The 18,654-nt window shown below is 36.8% G+C and overlaps 1 protein-coding gene across 4 annotated transcripts in view; it reads right to left on the bottom strand.

Moving 5' to 3' along the window:
* LOC117985445 (zinc finger CCCH domain-containing protein 13) overlaps positions 1-18,654 on the bottom strand; it is a 95,041-nt gene that overhangs the window by 38,377 nt on the left and 38,010 nt on the right. For all 4 annotated transcript variants that reach the window (XM_034972163.2, XM_069500649.1, XM_034972164.2 and 1 more), the window contains one exon: positions 16,684-16,721. The gene's annotated coding sequence lies outside the window, so the exon portion shown is untranslated. The remainder of the gene's footprint in view (positions 1-16,683; positions 16,722-18,654) is intronic.

Consider the following 18,654-nt stretch of genomic DNA (forward strand, 5'->3'; position numbering starts at 1 on the left):
TTATGTAACAAAATACAAGTAGGTACCTACCCACCTACCGACTTTATAAATGACGTCTTTACTAGTTCTCCACTTACGTCTACTTCATTATAATTTGCGGTCAAGCGGTTAACCATCAAACTTAAAAATAAATGGAATACAAGAAGACCTACGTTCAGTCCTAGACATGTGACAACATTTTTTAGACCCAATGCCTAAACCCTATGAATTTTCAGTTTTCTACAAGGAAATTCAACATACAAAATCTATAGAAATTACTCTTTAGCTCTCATATTGGGGGTAAGATAAAAATTATGTTTATATACTTTATAGACTTTTCATGAAGTAGGTACCTACATAATCAGATAGGTACCTACCTATAGGTAATCTCCCAGATCGGAAACTATAATATTCTGAGTATAGTCATGTATATTGAAAACAGTTGACCGCTTGTGTTACATTACAAATTCTCTCACGCATTAGTTGCTTCACTTGTTCTCAAACCTTGACTCCTTTTCTTAACAGCTAACAACACACGAAATCCGCAAACGCTAACAAAAACTAATAAAATTGCTCAATACTATTTAATTACCGCATGCACTTATTTTTCATAATAATATTAATACTTCGTTTTTGTGGGCTTTATAATTAATATATTTAATTATTATTACACAAGTACTTTTTGTTCATTACTTCACATTGCATCAAGGAGTTACATCTCTCCTAAATCAACTCAAGCGCAGTGACACGAATGCCCATCTCACACGCAATTTTTCAGATTCGATTTCTGTTTGGGTCAATATAGATTATGAGCTTTTATTTTTTTAACTGACATTTAAAGTCGGTTCTAATTTTTTTTTCTGTTTGAGCCTTGGTAGCAACTACACTAAACAACACCGAGGTGTGCTAAAAAAGGACTGAACATCGTATGATTTTATTATAATAGAATTTTAAGCGTTTAAACTATCATGAGTGATTTCCATTTTAAATAGCTATTGGCCTCCCTATCCCTGTGAAAAAGGACGGAGGAAGGAGGAAGGAAGGAGGAAAGGAGAAGGAAGGATAAATTCGAAACTAGTCGGGCTAACGTCGACTTACCACGTGAGTACAGCCGGGAATAGCTACATTTTATAAGAATGCAAAATTAATTATTAAATAAAAAAGAAACTCGACTGCGTACCTATTTGAAAGCATTTTTAAAGTTATCTAGAGACATTTTCTCTCACATTTTGAGGTCACAAGCGAAACAGCAACGTATGCAAATGCCATAATCAAGTCGAGTAGGTATTCGTGCCGAGACAAGGACGAAAACCTTACTTCGATATTAGAAGCAAAGGAATGCAAGTAAAGGTAGCTATGACGTTATTGCTTATTAATTCTGCATTTCATTATGAAGTTAGCAACGAACCCCTTCATCGGGTTACTACCGAGCACGGATCTCCTCTCAGAATGAGAAGGGTTTGGCTATTATAGACTACCACGCTGGCCAAGTGCGGATTGGCAGACTTCACGATGTTTTCCTTAATAGTTACAGCAAGTGATATTTAATGGATTAAAATGCACATAGCTCTGAAAAGTTAAAAACCGGCCAAGTGTGAGTCAGACTCGCGCACTCAGGGTTCCGTACTACAATCGTATTTTATGGACATTTTGCACGATTAATCAAAAACAATTACACCTAAAAATAAATAAAAATCTGTTTTAGAATGTACAAGTAAAACTCTTTCAGTTTCATATGATACTCCACTTGGTATAGTAATCTTACTTTGAAAATTGAAAATAGCAATGTTTATTCATGAACACATTTTAATTTTTTTCTTGCGATGTAACCACAAATTCACGGTTTTCAGATTTTTCCCCCCATGTCTGCTATAAGACCTACCTACCTGCCAAATTTAACTAAAAAAGTACGTTATTATGATGTGACGTCACATTCTAGTACTTCATGGAATCTCACATACTTACACTAAGCGCGCTTTTTGACGTTTGATAAAAAGTCACTGATTTGACTAGTTGTCAAATACCGTATTCAGAATGAGGAAGTTTCGGGGCAACGTTCGATAAAATTTTCATAGAATGCGCTAAATAACCCCACCACTAAAGATGAAAAATAACACCTATATCTTGTATTTTAGTTAATTTGCGCCATGTATGAAAATTATATCGAACGTTGCCCTGAAACTTCCTCATTACAAGGACATTCCATCAAAACAAAAGTTAAAATCTATGGTTACTCATCTATAAAAATTCAATGTAGGTATGTTATCTCATTTTTATCTAGAGTGGATGTTATGTTTACGAACATGGTGAGATTTGGGAAACATCCATCATTACTTATCGACATTCTTTAGATTATTTTATCTGAGGAATTCCGTAATTCCCGAGACTACGAAAAGTGGGATTATCAGTGTTATTTTGAGACCTGTCGGTTAGGCGCATATTTATATAAATGGTAGAGAAAGGTTTGAGAAGACTATGAAATGTAGGTACTTACAGATCAAAACTTTCATAAAAATCCTTAACTTTTCAAAGCAAAAAATACTTCAAATAAAATCTCCACCTATTGCGATCGCCAATCCCCTAAAATACTTAATTCGCGGTTGAGAAATTACAGACTAGACTTTTTGCTAAGGATTCTTTGAGTTTGAGATCCAAGCACTAATTATTGCTTATTATCACACACAGCACACCTATTCGTAGCATTTTCAATTGTAACTCCATTACATAAGGTCTTATTTCCATGTAGAGGAGTAGTTAGGTAGGTATAATTATAGTAAAGGTGGTAAAAAAACCGAACGATAGCAGTACCTGTACTGTATAGGTACAATTCGATCACCATCGTCCTCGTATATAGCCGTCATTTTCATTAGGTAGGTATGTATTGCGTCATCAAAAAATAAAAGCATAGAGAAAAACAGAGAAAATTAAATCAAAAAGTAATAAAAAATCACAAAAGTTGTAGGCTTACCTCCAACTTAATACTTTCATAATAATACAATAAAATAATGAGACTAATATAAATTGGCCCTAGCTAGGTACAATAAAAAATTAACCGGGAGTAGTTTTAACAAAATCGTCAGTCATTTAAATATGATGAGATAAAACAGTGACGTCATGTTGTAATCAGTACCTACCCATATTATAAATGCGAAACTGTGTTTGTTTGTTGGTTTGTCCCTCAATCACGTCGCAACGGATAGACGTGATTTTTTACATGTGTATAGTTACAGACCTGGGGAGTGACATTGGCCACCTTTTATCCCGGGGAATCAAAGAGTTCCCAAGGGATTTCTTATAAAACCTAAATCCACGCGTACAAAGTCGCGGGCATCAGCTAGTAGTCAAATAATATGAAATGCCTATTAAAGTAACCAATAAATATTAACAGCCCATAAAAAAGTAAGAATGTACCAGACGTTAGCTTAATTTCGTAGCGTTAACACCATATCTACCCATGTGGTTAACACCACGAGCACGAGTAACGGGTGCGGTCGTTGACAGTGCCACCACCAGCATGAGTACATATCCCTAGTGCTACGATAATATACAAGTAGAAGTAGAACCAATTACTTTTATTTATTACTAGACTATATGATGCCCGCGCCTTCGCTCGAATCGATTTAGGTTTTCTTAAAATCTCGTCGGAACTCTTTGACTTTCCGGGATAAAAAGTTGCCTAAGTATGACAACTTCCGGGATACAAGGCTCTGTACCAAATTTCATATAAATCGGTTGAACTATCGCTTGAATCCTAGCACAGACTGCGGTCTATTTGGGCTGCAAATTGCAAACACCAGTATCAGTTTTTATCTAGTGCTTTGGTCTAAAATTGTGGGTAAAAGGTTCACTTTTCATTAAGTCTATAAAATAAAATAAATAAATAAAATAAACTGTTGGGCCGTGAAAAGTTAGCGAGAGACAGGCTTTTTGTTTATGGATATTTTTTCTACAATGTGGTCAAATAAATTACTATGCACATAATTTGACTGAGTAGTTTGAAGTTCAAGGCCTGCGACGTAATGTGAAACTCATCAGAAAGAATGTGAAACATAAACATATATGAATATACAGTGAATTAGGTATTCAAATTTGACGTGGCAAGACGTCGATTTCTGTTTAAAACAAAATCGATGTAGGTATACATATTACATACATAAAAAAACGGGCTGAATTGAGAACCACCTCCAGTTTGGAAGTCGGTTAGAAGCCTATTTATGGTTAGCTTTGTTTTATGACTAGCTGATGCCCGCGGCTTTGTCCGCATGGATTTACGTTTTTAAAAACCCCGTGGGAACACTATGATTTTCTGAGAAAAAAAGTAGTCTATGTCACTCTCCAGGTCTTTAACTATAGGTACTTACCTATGCAAAAAATCACTTCTATTCGTTGCTTCGTTGCAACGTGATTGAATGACAAACCAACAAACAAACACATTTCTCATTTATAATGTGGGTATAGATATGGGTAGGGACATATATAATTGGTAGAGATGAAAATTAAACAGGCATCTATTATTATTTTCCAAATCGATTTACTTACTCGTAATAATAAGTGTTCAAACTCGCCTGCAGCAGGATATCAATAGACCATTAAAGTAGTTTATGTCTAGAGTGGGAGTGCTAACTTCCTTGCCCGGGAAATGATCAAGCGCTGGCTAACCGGTCCAGGGACAAGGTAACGGGATACGTGCAACTGAAATAATGCATTGAGCATCCCGTGCACAATCTGAGTACAGAAACTACGTATTAATATTTACTATCTCTTTTATACAGGGTGTAACCAGAACGCTGGCAAAAACGAAGATAGTTGAAAGTACTGATGATTACTGATATGATATCACAAAAAAAAACGCAAAAAGATATTTTTAAAAACACTAGATTTTTGAAAAGTTCGCGATATATTGCGAATAAAACAACTGACTGACTCGGAGTCAATGCGGCGTCGTAGGTGGGGCGTTGACCCGAGTTTTGCACGCTATACATTGCGGGTTTGAAAAATACTAAATCACTAAAACTACAAAATGAGGCAAATGGTTATTGGTATTTGATTGTGTTTAGGTAGTATAACAATAACGCTTAACACACACACCCGCACAGCCCCCATGCTAACCCAGTGCAGGATATCACGCGTGACGTGCGGGTGTGCGGGGCGTCCCCCCGCCTCATACCCCGATTGCCATCTCGACCTGTCGCCTGCTGGTACTACGCTGGGCTTGAGGATGAGGACTACATAATTAGTAGAGGAAGATAAGAAAAGACAAATTTTATTGAGCTACACATTGAGTAACTTTTATAGTAAACAAAATTAGGCACTTTGTAATGCTATAAATATTTTTTTATTGCCGTCGAACACCATTATAGCACCACTGTGAAAATCGCACGTACTTACCTGTGATCAAAGCGTTGACAAAAACATTATTGAATATAAATTCTAATAGGGAAGTTAAAATAAAACAGGTTGTAAAATTCTGCGTTAACTCCCCGGACACACACTAAATAGAGCAAAAGGTCAGCGAAGGAGTCCTTAAGAAGAAACTAAAAGAAGTTTTTTATTAAGGACTCCTTCGCGAACTGAATACAGTGAAGTTAATATATGTAGTTATAAATAATAATAGTTAATCCACTATGAACAAAAATTCGCCGATAAACTGATGTGCAGTTTGGCGAGATAGAAATTGTTATATTACGTGTGCATTATATTAACTAAATTTAAAAAAAAAACACTGCCCGTGTGGCATGCGAAGTAGCGTGCCTTCTTGGCAGAGACGTAGTGTAGCTGCGTTACTCGCGTTCATGCAAATCGCTCCCTATGTTGTCGGTTTTTATGCTATATAGCTAACTATACCAAATATAGAAAAATAGGTTGGTAGGAAACAGAAATACATATATTATACGTTTTGATGTCTTCTACGACCGGTAATGAAGTTTCTCTTCAAAAAATTACAGTTTCTAAAATAGCTAACAAAAGTACCTAATAAATGAAATTAACGGAAGGAACGTTGCAGCTGATGTATTTTACAGTTTAATTAATTACATGTTATCTATTTAATTTCTATTTAAAAGGTGGAAACAGTGAAATATTATATCCGTTTGTACATTTAAATGTGTTACCTCCGTATGTTTTTGTTAACGCTACTATCTCAACAGTTATAGGTAATGTGTGCAAGAGAACATTAAATTACAACTATTATTCTTACAACTGGTCCAAGGTTTGGTGCTCGGTTCACGCGTAAATAATTTGAATTACACTGCAGTAATCATAATAGACACATAATTACCTAACAGCCATTCTATTGAAAATTATGACTTAGAATGTAATTTAAAATATACACGCGACGTACCTACTTTTAAGTTCTTTGTGTAATTTGTCAACGGTACTTTTCATAATAATGAAAGCAGGGTTCCTCTAACTTCTGCAACTCTTCGAAGGATAAAATAAAATCAAAGGAGATGGACAAAAATTGTATGAACGCGTGCCCCAGAATGTATAGAGATGATAATATATGTGCCATTTATTATTAAAAATCTATTTTAAGAAAAAAAATGATAGGTATAGTTGCAGCCTGGGGCAAATTGTGTCCATCTTGTTTAAAAGATCGCGCGTGGCAAATCTGGCAACAAAACCTATGGATGGAAGCAGTTGACTCTTTTGTGTATTTAGTATTTACATGTAGGTACTTATTCCAAGTATTTTGGCTCACCATAACATTTCCAAAATGGAAATCTTTTACAATGTATACACTTTCTGTAGAGACGTATCGCCAAAGAAGTACAAATAAAGACAAAGGAGTGACAGGTATTTTTGTCAGCGCATTTGATTACAATGAAAATTATTGGGACAATTGGCACTTGATCACAAACGAAAGAGAAAGTGCTAACGTAAGAAATATATAAACTGGCAAGTGATGAATCAATGACCATAACGAATAACGATACGTTTTAATAATTTTACTTCTCACTTTTTAAGAGTCGGTTTCACTTCCGTCTATCTACTTGTTATTTTTATTGTTGACAAGTTTTCGCTTGACTACGATCTCTATCTCACAAGCTGATATTTTCACGATATTTTATAAGCGTAGGCTTACTTTTAACACTGACGCAGAGGTGAAATTCAAAGGAAATGAAAACATTAAATTGGGCCTGTGAACGCAATGTTAAAACCATGGCATTTTTAAAGAATTTTGTTTTTAATAGCACTTTCGTTAAAAGTTGCGATGAATGTTTCTGTCGCTTACTTCTGATGAACCGATTACTTAGAGTACCTATAATATGTCATCTTAGTTTCTTTCCGCATATTCTCAGTAGAATTTGCTTTCCGAACCAGTGGTAGAGTCTTTGTTATAAGAACCATAAGTAAGCCAACATAAAATAAATACTTATCTTTGAATTTTTATGATTCTCATGTTACTTCGCACAGGAATTTCGTTCCTTTGACACCAAAACTTTATGTAGATAATTTAGAATTCAGAATTATTCAAATTTTTCAATTTTAATGCTGCAGGGACACCTGCTGAGTGCTGACTGCTACCCAAAACCACCATCCTTGCTACCTTATCCATGGATATCTTCAGATTGTAAATTGATTTTGTACGTAGATTTTGATAATATTAAATTTCAAGTCCCAACTCTTCAATCCTGGTGCTGTAGGTGCAATTTCTACTTACGTACATAAACCGTGAATATTGAAGCTCTGTCGATTCTGATATTAAGTATAGAAATATCTAACAGATATAACTTTAAAGCTGTTATGTTAATTGACTTGTTTCTGTATTAGATTCAAATGCAATCTCGATCGTTAATAGTTCGTTATACAAAAACGTGTTCTCAATAAAAAAAACGGATATTGCCAAATTCGATAAAACTCTTGATTGATTTAGAACGGATAGTGTTAGCTGTTGGTTTGCCTTTTATCGTTAGTGGGTCATATTTTGTTGCATAAATGCGGCTTCGTTTAAAAGCAAGTTTTATAGAACTTTCGCTCTTCAATGGAAAATTATTAAGAGATACGAACTAACTATTGATTTGAACCGCGACCAAAATCGTTATTTTTCTCTTTTTCCTATAGGTGGTATCAATCCTCATGAAGTTTATATCAGTTTCTTTCCTTTTTATTCATTATGTTTAAGGCCCCTTTCTGTGTACAATAATACCTATATTTAAACTTACAGAGGGTGGCGCAACTCTGGATCGATTTGGAACGGATAATGTTAGTTGGACATGGATGCACGAGGAAGGCTGAGGACCATGCATGTTAGCGCTCGTTATACAGGTATACATGTATAAAATATGTGGTCATAAAAATTATAAGTTATTAAAGTACATATTAACTTCTGCTACTTACTGCATGATGTATACTCGGAAACGTGTCCACTGTCAGCGAATTCGTATATAATTTCGAGCTGGCAATGGGGGTATTTACCCCGAACACCCGCACGTCATCCACTTTATCCCGCAACGGCATAGCGCGGGGGTTGTGCGGGTATGCGGGGCTCATCCGGATTGTCATTTCGACCTATCGTGTACTATAGCTATGATTATGATGTGGCTTTCCCGCAAATAACTGCATAGGTACCTGTAAGTACTATATTTCTGTAGACTAGCCTAGTATATTGCATTACATACAGGCAGTCGCTGTCGGCACTCAAGCCTGTCCTACTGTACCAGTAACGAGGCAGATGAAAGTAAGCCGACTAGTACTTCCGCTATAGGAAGTTACGTCACTAACTGGACAAGTGTAACGCTGATTGCAGGCAATATATTATAAATCGATTACAAATAATTAGCAAAATATATTTGGTAGTTTCTAATATTTATACTAATATATTATTAAGCTGTGATAGCCTAGTAGTTAGGACGTCCGCCTTCTAATCGGAGGTCGGAGGTTCGATCCCGGGCACGGACATCTAACTTTTCGGAGCTATGTGCGTTTTAATTAATTAAATATCACTTGATTTAACGGTGAAGGAAAACATCGTGAGGAAACCTGCATGCCTGAGAGTTCTTCATAATGTCCTCAAAGGTGTGTGAAGTCTACCAATCCGCACATGGCCAGCGTGGTAGACTCAGGGTAGACTATGGCCAAAACCCTTCTCACTCTGAGAGGAGACCCGTGCTCTGTAGTGAGTCGGCGATGGGTTGATCATGATGATGATGATGATACTAATATTATAAATGCGAAAGTGTGTCTGTCTAGCCTTTCACGGTCTATCCGATCAACCGAGTTTCACAAAATTTGGTATATAGCGATAGTTTGCATCCTGGGGATTTTCAAAAACCTAAATCCACGCGGACGAAGTCGCGGGCATCATCTAGTTTATATTTTCCCTATGTTGAAGTCCCTAGAAGAGACCTATGTGCAACAGCCATGTGGACGTCTATCGGTTGTTGTTGATGATGATGATGGCAGTATGAATAATTAGTTTTAACATCCTTAAGGGCTAAAAATTATGAATTACGAAAAACTTTCACTGTGCACCGAGTACTAGTGTAGTGATTCTTTTTCACATCGTAGACAATAAACGAAATCGATTTCACGACATCACCCGCGCGGATCACACGTGAGTTTTCATGCTTCAGTGGTGGATGTACGACTTCGACTGGGAACGCGATTGGGTATTTGACGACATCAAAAATAAATTATTTCTCAGTGATTATTAAATAGAGGGTCTTCCAAAATACGTAAAATCCACGTCCTTTGTTGGTTTTAAGTGTAATAACCATTTTAAATTATCGATTAAACTAAAAGACGTCACACACCGCGGTATTTCATAAAATATCGCATACTAAGCGCGCGTTTTGACGTTTGATAAAAAGTTACTGATTTGACTAGTTGTCAAATACCGTATTGGCCACTACAGGCTCGATTCCGAGACCGGCGCGGCGGCAAGCGGCACCAACTGGCATCAGCGATTTCTCACTCAGTGAAAAGCACAGTGTTAACTAGATCTCCTACTATGGACAGACCGCAGACGACATCAAACGAGCCACATAAGAGCTACTTTATTCCAGCGCGGCGTGGGGTAAGAGGTGGATGGCATCTGGAAGTCCCTAAAAGACTTCTAGACGCCACGATCTTACGCCGCGCCGCGCCTGAATAAAGTAAGAGTAGCTCTTTGTGACTCGTCCTATGTCCATCTGTGGACGTCTATCGATTGATGATGACGACGACGACGACGACGACGACGACGACGACAACGACGAGTAACAGTAATTCGTTAATAGTAATTATTATTTATGGTTTAAACATAATATTATGCAGGTAGTCGATAGCCTTGCAGTAACTATGAATAAATATATATATATAGTTCGTAATGCCTAGGAGAATAAAATTATGGACTAACACATATGACACCAATCGAATAAAGCATTTTACTCTAAACTAGTCCCTATCATGGTTGATTAAATACGAAAATCGTTTACTAGTATAGGACTAAGGCGTCGTGACTTGTGGGAACAATAAGCTATTATTCTAGCACATCGGATTGCGGACGGAAGGCGAGCCCATGTTAGAAGCCACTGACAATAGATGTATGCATGTACATTTTTTCGTCCCAGTTTTGCTTACACATACCTATGTACCAAATAGGGAACATGTGTTCGACGGCTTCACTGACATGAGACATGCTCATCTCGGAAATAAGAAGTGCTATGAACTCTAAGCTTTGGTTCTCAATTAGAATCCAGGTTCATGTGTTCTCACTGATAATAGAATGTGATCAAATATGAAAATTTACCTGGAGGCGTAGGAACTCCATTGATAGATATAGATAAAGCGAAATAAATGAAATTGAAGTGACACCCATTGATTTCGAAATAAGCGCCTTTTATCGAAATCCATAATTAACTTCTATTGTCTGTGATCAAACCTAAACATCCATTTTGAAAATTGACGACCGGTAGGAAAGATTCCTGTAGATTTTTAAAAACCCAGACGAAGTTGCACAAATGCGTTTCGACGTCAAACTTAGACGACCACAGTGTTCCAGAGAGGCGGCTTTTAAGCCAAATTCTTCGTGACCTGTTTTGGTTTATGACCAAGATGCCAATCATGCTCTAATAAGCGTTCGACCCGGCGCACACGGCGGCGGCGCGGCGTGGCGGCGCGGGCGCATCCATGTTCTACGTAGTTGCAATTAACCAAGGTTGATGCGGTGTGGTTACGTAACAGTTAAGTGTCACCGTAACGGTAGGCAGTAACGGGAGATTGATGCTTGAACGCTGCGTCTTCATGCTTCCATACTATATTTATTACTAGATGATTCCCGCGACTTCGTCCGCGTGGATTTAGGTTTTCAAAATTACTGTGGGATCTCTTTGATTTTCAGAGATAAAAAATAGCCTATGTCCATCCCCAGGATGCAAGCTATCTCTATACCAAATTTCCTTTAAATCGGTTGAATGGATGGGCCGTGCAAAGCTAGCAGACAAACAGACAGACAGACAGACACACTTCCGCATTTATGATATTAGTATGGATTTAGTTTTAATTTCAATTTTAGTTTGTTGCATAAATTAGTCTTCAATAAGATTTAGTGGTAGTTTTAGTCAATCACACAAAATGCGTTGGATGTATGCTTTCGGCAAAACTGTACAACAAGGGATATCTAACATAGAAAAATGCGTAGGAATATCATTTATATGTAGTTAAATACCTAAATTAATTTTATTTGATTAAGTAGTTGATTTATTTTATAACGCACTGGTATGATTAGAATATAAAGGCCAATCAATAATTGTATGAATAATTAAGGTCAAATGTTATATCAATTAATGTCATTGGTGTTGAAATATATCAGCAGGTAAGGATAGTAGGTAGGTAAGTCAGAAGTCTCTATACTATTGGTTGAAGATTACTTTCACGATGGATTAAGTCTTTTTTGTATTATACCAGTTTATAATTCGACCATCTTAATCGGGGAAAAAATAAGATTTTGCTAAAAATAAATTTGATTTTAACATCTGGATATATTAAAATAAAATTGAGATAGTATTCGATTTCCCCAAAAAAAGGAAAATAACTTTTAACAAATCAACCAATGATGCTGGGAAATAAAAACGCAATAGGTAGACGATTCTGAATTAACTTTCTTAGAAAGAAATACTTCCTTATTTCATAATGATTCGAAGATTTAAAAAATACAAGATTGTCAACTTTGTATTTTACTTCGTGATGGTTAAAATTTAAGACTTATTTATTACCAACGTACGGAGCTTACCGTCGATATTTTTTTTTTCAATTGATTATTAATTTATACTTCAGATACGTGATGCGAAAATAATAATATAAATAACGATTGTATGATAAAGAATTTAAATAAAGCACGACGACCTACTGTGGGAAAATTGGAATAATATTATACCTATTATTGAGAAACATCCGATTCTCAACTTTTTATGATCCAACTCAAAATTAACCACAAAACAATCAAACATTATTTTTCACCGCAAAGGACAGTGACCGCTTTCAAAATTGGGCAAAGAGCCAAGGTTGCATTCTACTCAGTATATTAAACGAGTAGTATAGTCATAGAGTTATAGAATAGGCTATAGAGATATAAATTTCATAATACATTAGATCAAAGAAGTACCTGCAACTAATAATGCAAAAGTTTAATGGAATTAAATTACCACTAGGTACCCATTTTATACAATAGCGTGTGTTTGATGGTTTGTTTTTGCATACATAGGTAGGTATAGTTAAAAATTTGGAAAGTGGCGGTGGCTAAATTTTCAAAATCCAAAATTCAAATTTAGGATAGTCAGGGCATTTTAGGGATGATTTTATTATACCAAAAAATAAACATTTCTTAGAAATAAATAAATTTTGTAAGATTTTCAAGCAAAAACTGAAGAAACGTAGCTCCAACCATTATATTTTGGCGATTGAAAACTATAGGACGTAGGTATAGGACGTCCAGTAGTGGACGTCTATCGGTTGATGATGATGATGATTTGTCCCGCACGATTGCTCTACTAGGCGGCTTCGTCGAGCTTCTGTGTGTAATATCCATAGATCACTGGTAATATCAGTGTATTATAAAATGTATCCTTACTCAGTGCCAATTCACTGAATTTATTGAACAAAAATCACGACCACATCACCTCTAGAGGTGCTAGCACCTCTCTGCGTATAATACTGTTATAAGCGATATACAATTGCTTATTTGGCAAATGCTTGCGTCACTCGTCAACCCACCGTGCAGCGCCTTGGCGGGTTACGCGCTGGCGAGCTTCTATAAAGAAAACCAATGACCTCTGCGTGCTCGCATAGTTGCTTCGTGAGTAACCGGAGAAGGAGAAAATGAAAAAAAATCATAAAAATAAGTTGTTCAAAAATGTAGATTTATATACAGTGACGCTTTATTTCTAATTACCTATTGCTGGATTATTAATTGATTGTTCTCCGCCTTTCTCTTCCAACTGCTTCCTACCACCGATTTGGAAGACTTATTGTGAAGGAGAAGGCTCCATACGTCATCACAGGAAGGAAATACAAATACTTTTATCTCCAAAAGGGAAAAATCTGTCTGTCTGTTATGTCTGTGAATTCGGGGGGAAAACTTATAGGGTACTTTCCGTCGACCTAGAATCATGAAATTTAACAGGTAGCAATGTTTGTGGTTACATCACATGTAAACAAACATCACATAAAAAATAAGGATTTGTGCTACCGACCAAATAAATCACATCACGGCACTGTCCGTTTTCAATTTGAAAATTTTAACTAGGTATGCCGGCTTAAGACTTTTTATACAATGTTGCGGAATCCTGCGTGGTATTTTAAGTTTACTAGTATAGCTGACAGGCCGAAGCTACTTTTAGCATGTTAATTGACATAGCGTGGAGGCAGATTGAGACTCCCTCTCCACTTGAGCTGCTGCAGATAAGCACATCTAGTGATTTAGCTTGACGTTTTTTTGCAAATACTACCAGTTTTGGATATACTAAATAATACAAAAAATTAATCACTCCTGCTAATTCACACCTTCAAGCTATACCCACAATTAAACGGCCAACAGCTTGAAAACATTGTGTAAAGAAAACAATAAGCTTTCGAGGCGTGCTTGGGAACCTCATAACCGCATGGCCTCAATGTCTCACGGAATATTTCGGCGCCTGTCTAGTATTGTTCCGTGGGTCTTCTCGTGGCTATTTCGTTAGACATAATTTGATAATTTGCTAATGCTAAGATTATCTCCAAATCTCGAGTAAAACTTCACACTTCTCTTACTTTTCTCAGCTTTTAGAAAAAAAAAATTATACATAAATTCTTATTTATTAAAATATAAATATTATATTTTATATAATTATATGTATATATAAATATAAATATTTATAAATATATAACTATAAATAAATATTATATATAAATATTCTTATTATTATTTATTAAAACATTTTCTCAATTCTTTCAATACCGTTTTTAATTATATCTACGTGAGTACGACTACTAAGTATGTATAGATACAACCGTGTGAAGTATTATAATCAGGTATCCGTCTATATATTTATGTGGTTTTTCACCATGAACTAAAATGAACTGCACAAAAAACTAACTGCCCATTGTTTTCCCATAAACATCATGCAATTATTACGTACCTAATCAAACAATCACATTGTCATACATGCAATTGTTATCATAAATGAATCCTCAATTTTGTTTGTTTAAGGACGGACTCATACTCATACTGTCTACTTAGTATTCACTTATTCAATAGGCTACTTGACATTTTTTTTAAGTTGGTCTTAAATGGTTAATATTTGTCCTATTATATCAAAAAAATTAACACTATATTTTTTTGCGCCCTAAAAACCGTAAAACTTTAATTTAAAAAAATATTTTTCTTAGACAGGTGAAAACACTGTCGGCCATGTTTGGCCGATAGATTATCTGTGCTCTGACGTCATGCATTTGTAAACAACAGTATAACCACAGTGGTTATACTGTTGTTTACAAATGCAATTGTCAAGTAGCCTATTGTATGATGTACCAATGAGAAAGGTCTTAAGAGGTTCCGAGACGGTCAAGCGGCTTGACGTCAAGCACGTAGATTTGTGTGTGCTTGATCAAGCTTGATGCGCCCGTCAAACAGCAATAGGCACTTTTCTCATTTCGCACGTGATCATTGTACATAGAGACAGTCCAGAGGTGGTCAAACAAAGTGATTTCTATCCACAAACAACGACAATTTTATTTTCCCCTTCAACTAAGCGTAAAGCTAGGAGCTGTGATAGCCTAGTGGTTAGGACGTCCGCCTTCTAATCGGAGGTCGGGGGTTCGATCCCCGGCTCGCACCTCTTAACTTTTCGGAGTTATGTGCGTTTTAAGTAATTAAATGTCACTTGCTTGAACGGTGAAGGAAAACAGCAGGCGACCTGTCGGTTTTCTGTCCACTTCTTTAACCGTTGAGCTATTGAGGCTCGGTGTTGCGTCCATTGTCCATTTGCCTATGAAGTACGTACGAGACCTGTCCAAGCTTCATAAAGCTTGGTCATCGAGCAGTGGCGTGAGGACTCCGCTTTAGATATGTGGCACTTGAATCCGTATATAATTTTAAAAGTGTGTTCACGCGTTTTTCCAAGCAGACGTTAACGGCACATAAATTCTTGTATTAGTTCCAAAGTGTCTAACGGTCGGCCGTTTGGCCTGCGGTCATCACTGAAGAGTAGGTAAAGACAGAGATGTATAATTAGCTCTCTTAAGTCTTGCTCACAGAACGCGCGGCGGCAAACGTGTTCAACGCAGCACGTTGAAGTTGTAGTACAAGGGACTGTTTATTTTATAATAAAAACGGCGAGCAAACGAGCAGGCGGAGCACCTGATGTTAAGTGATTACTGCCGCCCATGAACATATGCAGTACCAGAGGAACCACCAATGCGTTGCCGATCTTTCAGGAATTTGTTGGTCCGCCCCTTGAATAACCCCATGTTGTAATCTATTGTATGTATTGAACTACGGAACGATCAATTTTGCTTCTATTTTAGTGTAAGTCTCCAACAGTCTTTGATCACAAAAATGGCGCTACTATAAGTAGGCGTCAATATAAGTAGACACGTCAACTGCAGGTGACGCGCTAGCTAGTTTAGTATGACGTTATAATGCGTACTATTTAACTCCTCACGCGCCATTTTAACCTTTTGTCTCAAAATTCATGTCAAAAGTACGATTTTAGTTGATTTTAGTTCTTATTTTAAAGGTGAACCATACTTTTGACATGACGGTTGATTCATAGAGTTAAAATAGCGCGTAAAGAGTATTTTGTACGGACTATATTTCACTTGTCGAGCTCCTTAGAGTAAAGAGAAAAAAGTATTAAAAGTTATTGAAGTCACTCAAGCTCATCTTGCTACTTTCGGATTCCAGCTTGAAGTACGAAGGCATTCACACCGCGCGTATACAAGCCGCTACTACAGTCGCAAATGCGTTCAGTATTACATGTGTATGTGTGTGTGTGTGTGTGTGTGTGTGTGTGTGTGTGTGTGTGTGTGTGTGTGTATGTTTGTTACTCCTTCACGCAAAAACTACTGGACGGATTTGACTGAAATTTGGAATGGAGATAGATTATACCCTGGATTAACATATAGGCTACTTTTTATCCCGGAAAATCAAAGAGTTCCCGCGGGCTTTTGAAAAACGTAAATCCACGCGGACGAAGTCGCGGGCATCAGCTAGTATGAAATATTTAAAATTTTAAATAAGTTTACCTTTCCCTATATTTGATCAGCTTGTCTTTCACACGGACCTGAAAAAAGAAAAAGAAAATGAGAATATGGAGGATGCATCGAATTCTAGAAAATAGGTTGGAGATATGCTTGTGATTGTTAATTTACAAAAGTTCAAGTACCTACCAAACAGATTTTTATGCTACAGAAGGTACGGAAAACCTAATTTGTGTCTCACTTAAATGTTTCTATATGTATAGGACTAATCCAAAAGGTTCGGTGGTTGCAGAGTGTTCACACTGCTTAGGAATTGTGCTGAGATCTGTTAATATTTGTAAAAAGACCGATAAAAGTTGACTCCAGTTATGGCCACACGCGGAAAATATTTCGGAGTTTCTCAGAGATAAAGCATTTACTTTATACAAATCCAAAAAACGAAACCAGCTAACTTTTATCGAGATTAATTCTTCCATTAACGCCGGCACGTGTGAAAGTTGTTGATATCAAATAATGGACGGCGACTGAGGCATTACGACCTGCATTCATAAGCATACTTACAGGAAAGTTCTCTAAATAGGTAGGTACTGTAATTTATAAAGACGCACTTTTTGAACGCAAACTTTCCTCTACTGCTTTTGGGTTTGTCTGTTTATTTTGTTAGTGTGTGCCTCACAAGAATATTACTTGGGCTAAATCTGATTGCAAAATTCAAAACCCAGGTCGGTTTGAAAATTATCCAATTATGTTTAGCCAAATAGTGTAGTCGTAGTGTTCGACCGAAGATTGATTTCTGACCGAAACCGAAGCGGATTAATCGGCTATCGCTACAACCTTTGGCCGAAGCCGAAGCCGAAGGTTTTTAATGAAATTCAGTTCTAGATTGGCTAAAATTGAATATAATATATTGACTGTTATCTTGCTGACCTTGTCATAAATAAAACACTATGATCGCTGCCCCCTGCGCGTCGTCTCCCATTGCGTTATCGCACATTCGTAACAGTTCGTTCAATCTCAGCGCTTGCCAGGAACTTTCGTATTCGGCCAAAATATCGCGCCACTTCGGCTGAAGGTGGGTTTTTTCAGCCAGAGGTGACGAGAGCCGGAGCCGAAGGTTCTGTCAACACCACGGCTTCAGTGCTTCAACTTTACTCGAGACCGAGAATCGTTTCACAAAACCGAGGGCAAAATCCATTAATACATTTATTAGACAATAAATAGTATTAGGTACCTATTTATTGAATGTGAAAAATTATACTTGTAAGGGGCCTCCCTAGAAAATATCTTGCATAATATTGCACGTTACGTCTAGATATTTTAGCGTTCGTACGCAAATAGTTTTACTTAACGTAACCTCACTAATTTTCTGAGAGATGTTACGTGCATTTGCCATTAATATAGGTACCTACTTGTACAGTACGCGGCCAAAAGTCACCAAAAGTGATGACCATCGATCTTTAGAAGGAGACAGCAAATTAGTAGAGCACTGTCTCGGTCGTTGAGACCGACAGAGCGTCATATGAGTATGAGTGACAGAGACAATACTCTACAAAGATGAAATGTCATTCTAAAGGCCGATGTTCATCACTTTCGGCCGCGTACTGTAGGTTCTTCTATTTACATGGGTATTAAGTTTTCCAGGAAGAAGCTACCAACTGCGTAACTTGATGGTGGATACTAAGAAGTTGCGGTTGCGAGATATGGACAATAAGTTTTTTTGATCACAATAAATTGCCGATAATCTGATACCATAGCAGGGAGATCGGGTTATACGAGTATGGGAGTCTTACCCACGACTTCATGCTTGTTAGGCAAGTATATTAAGCGATATTTACAGGAAAACCGAGGTAGGTAGTAAATTAAATAATGTGTATTAATATTATAATACCACAAAATATTACTTTTTTACCAGAAATTTTGTATAGCAACAGTAGACACATGACACAATGTTATGGTCAGGAATCTTAGGAATATATCAACGTAATTTAGAGCGTCGCATGTAATTAATCCAATATT

The sequence above is a fragment of the Maniola hyperantus genome, chromosome 9, assembly GCF_902806685.2.
Source record: "Maniola hyperantus chromosome 9, iAphHyp1.2, whole genome shotgun sequence".
Lineage (NCBI taxonomy): Eukaryota > Metazoa > Arthropoda > Insecta > Lepidoptera > Nymphalidae > Maniola > Maniola hyperantus.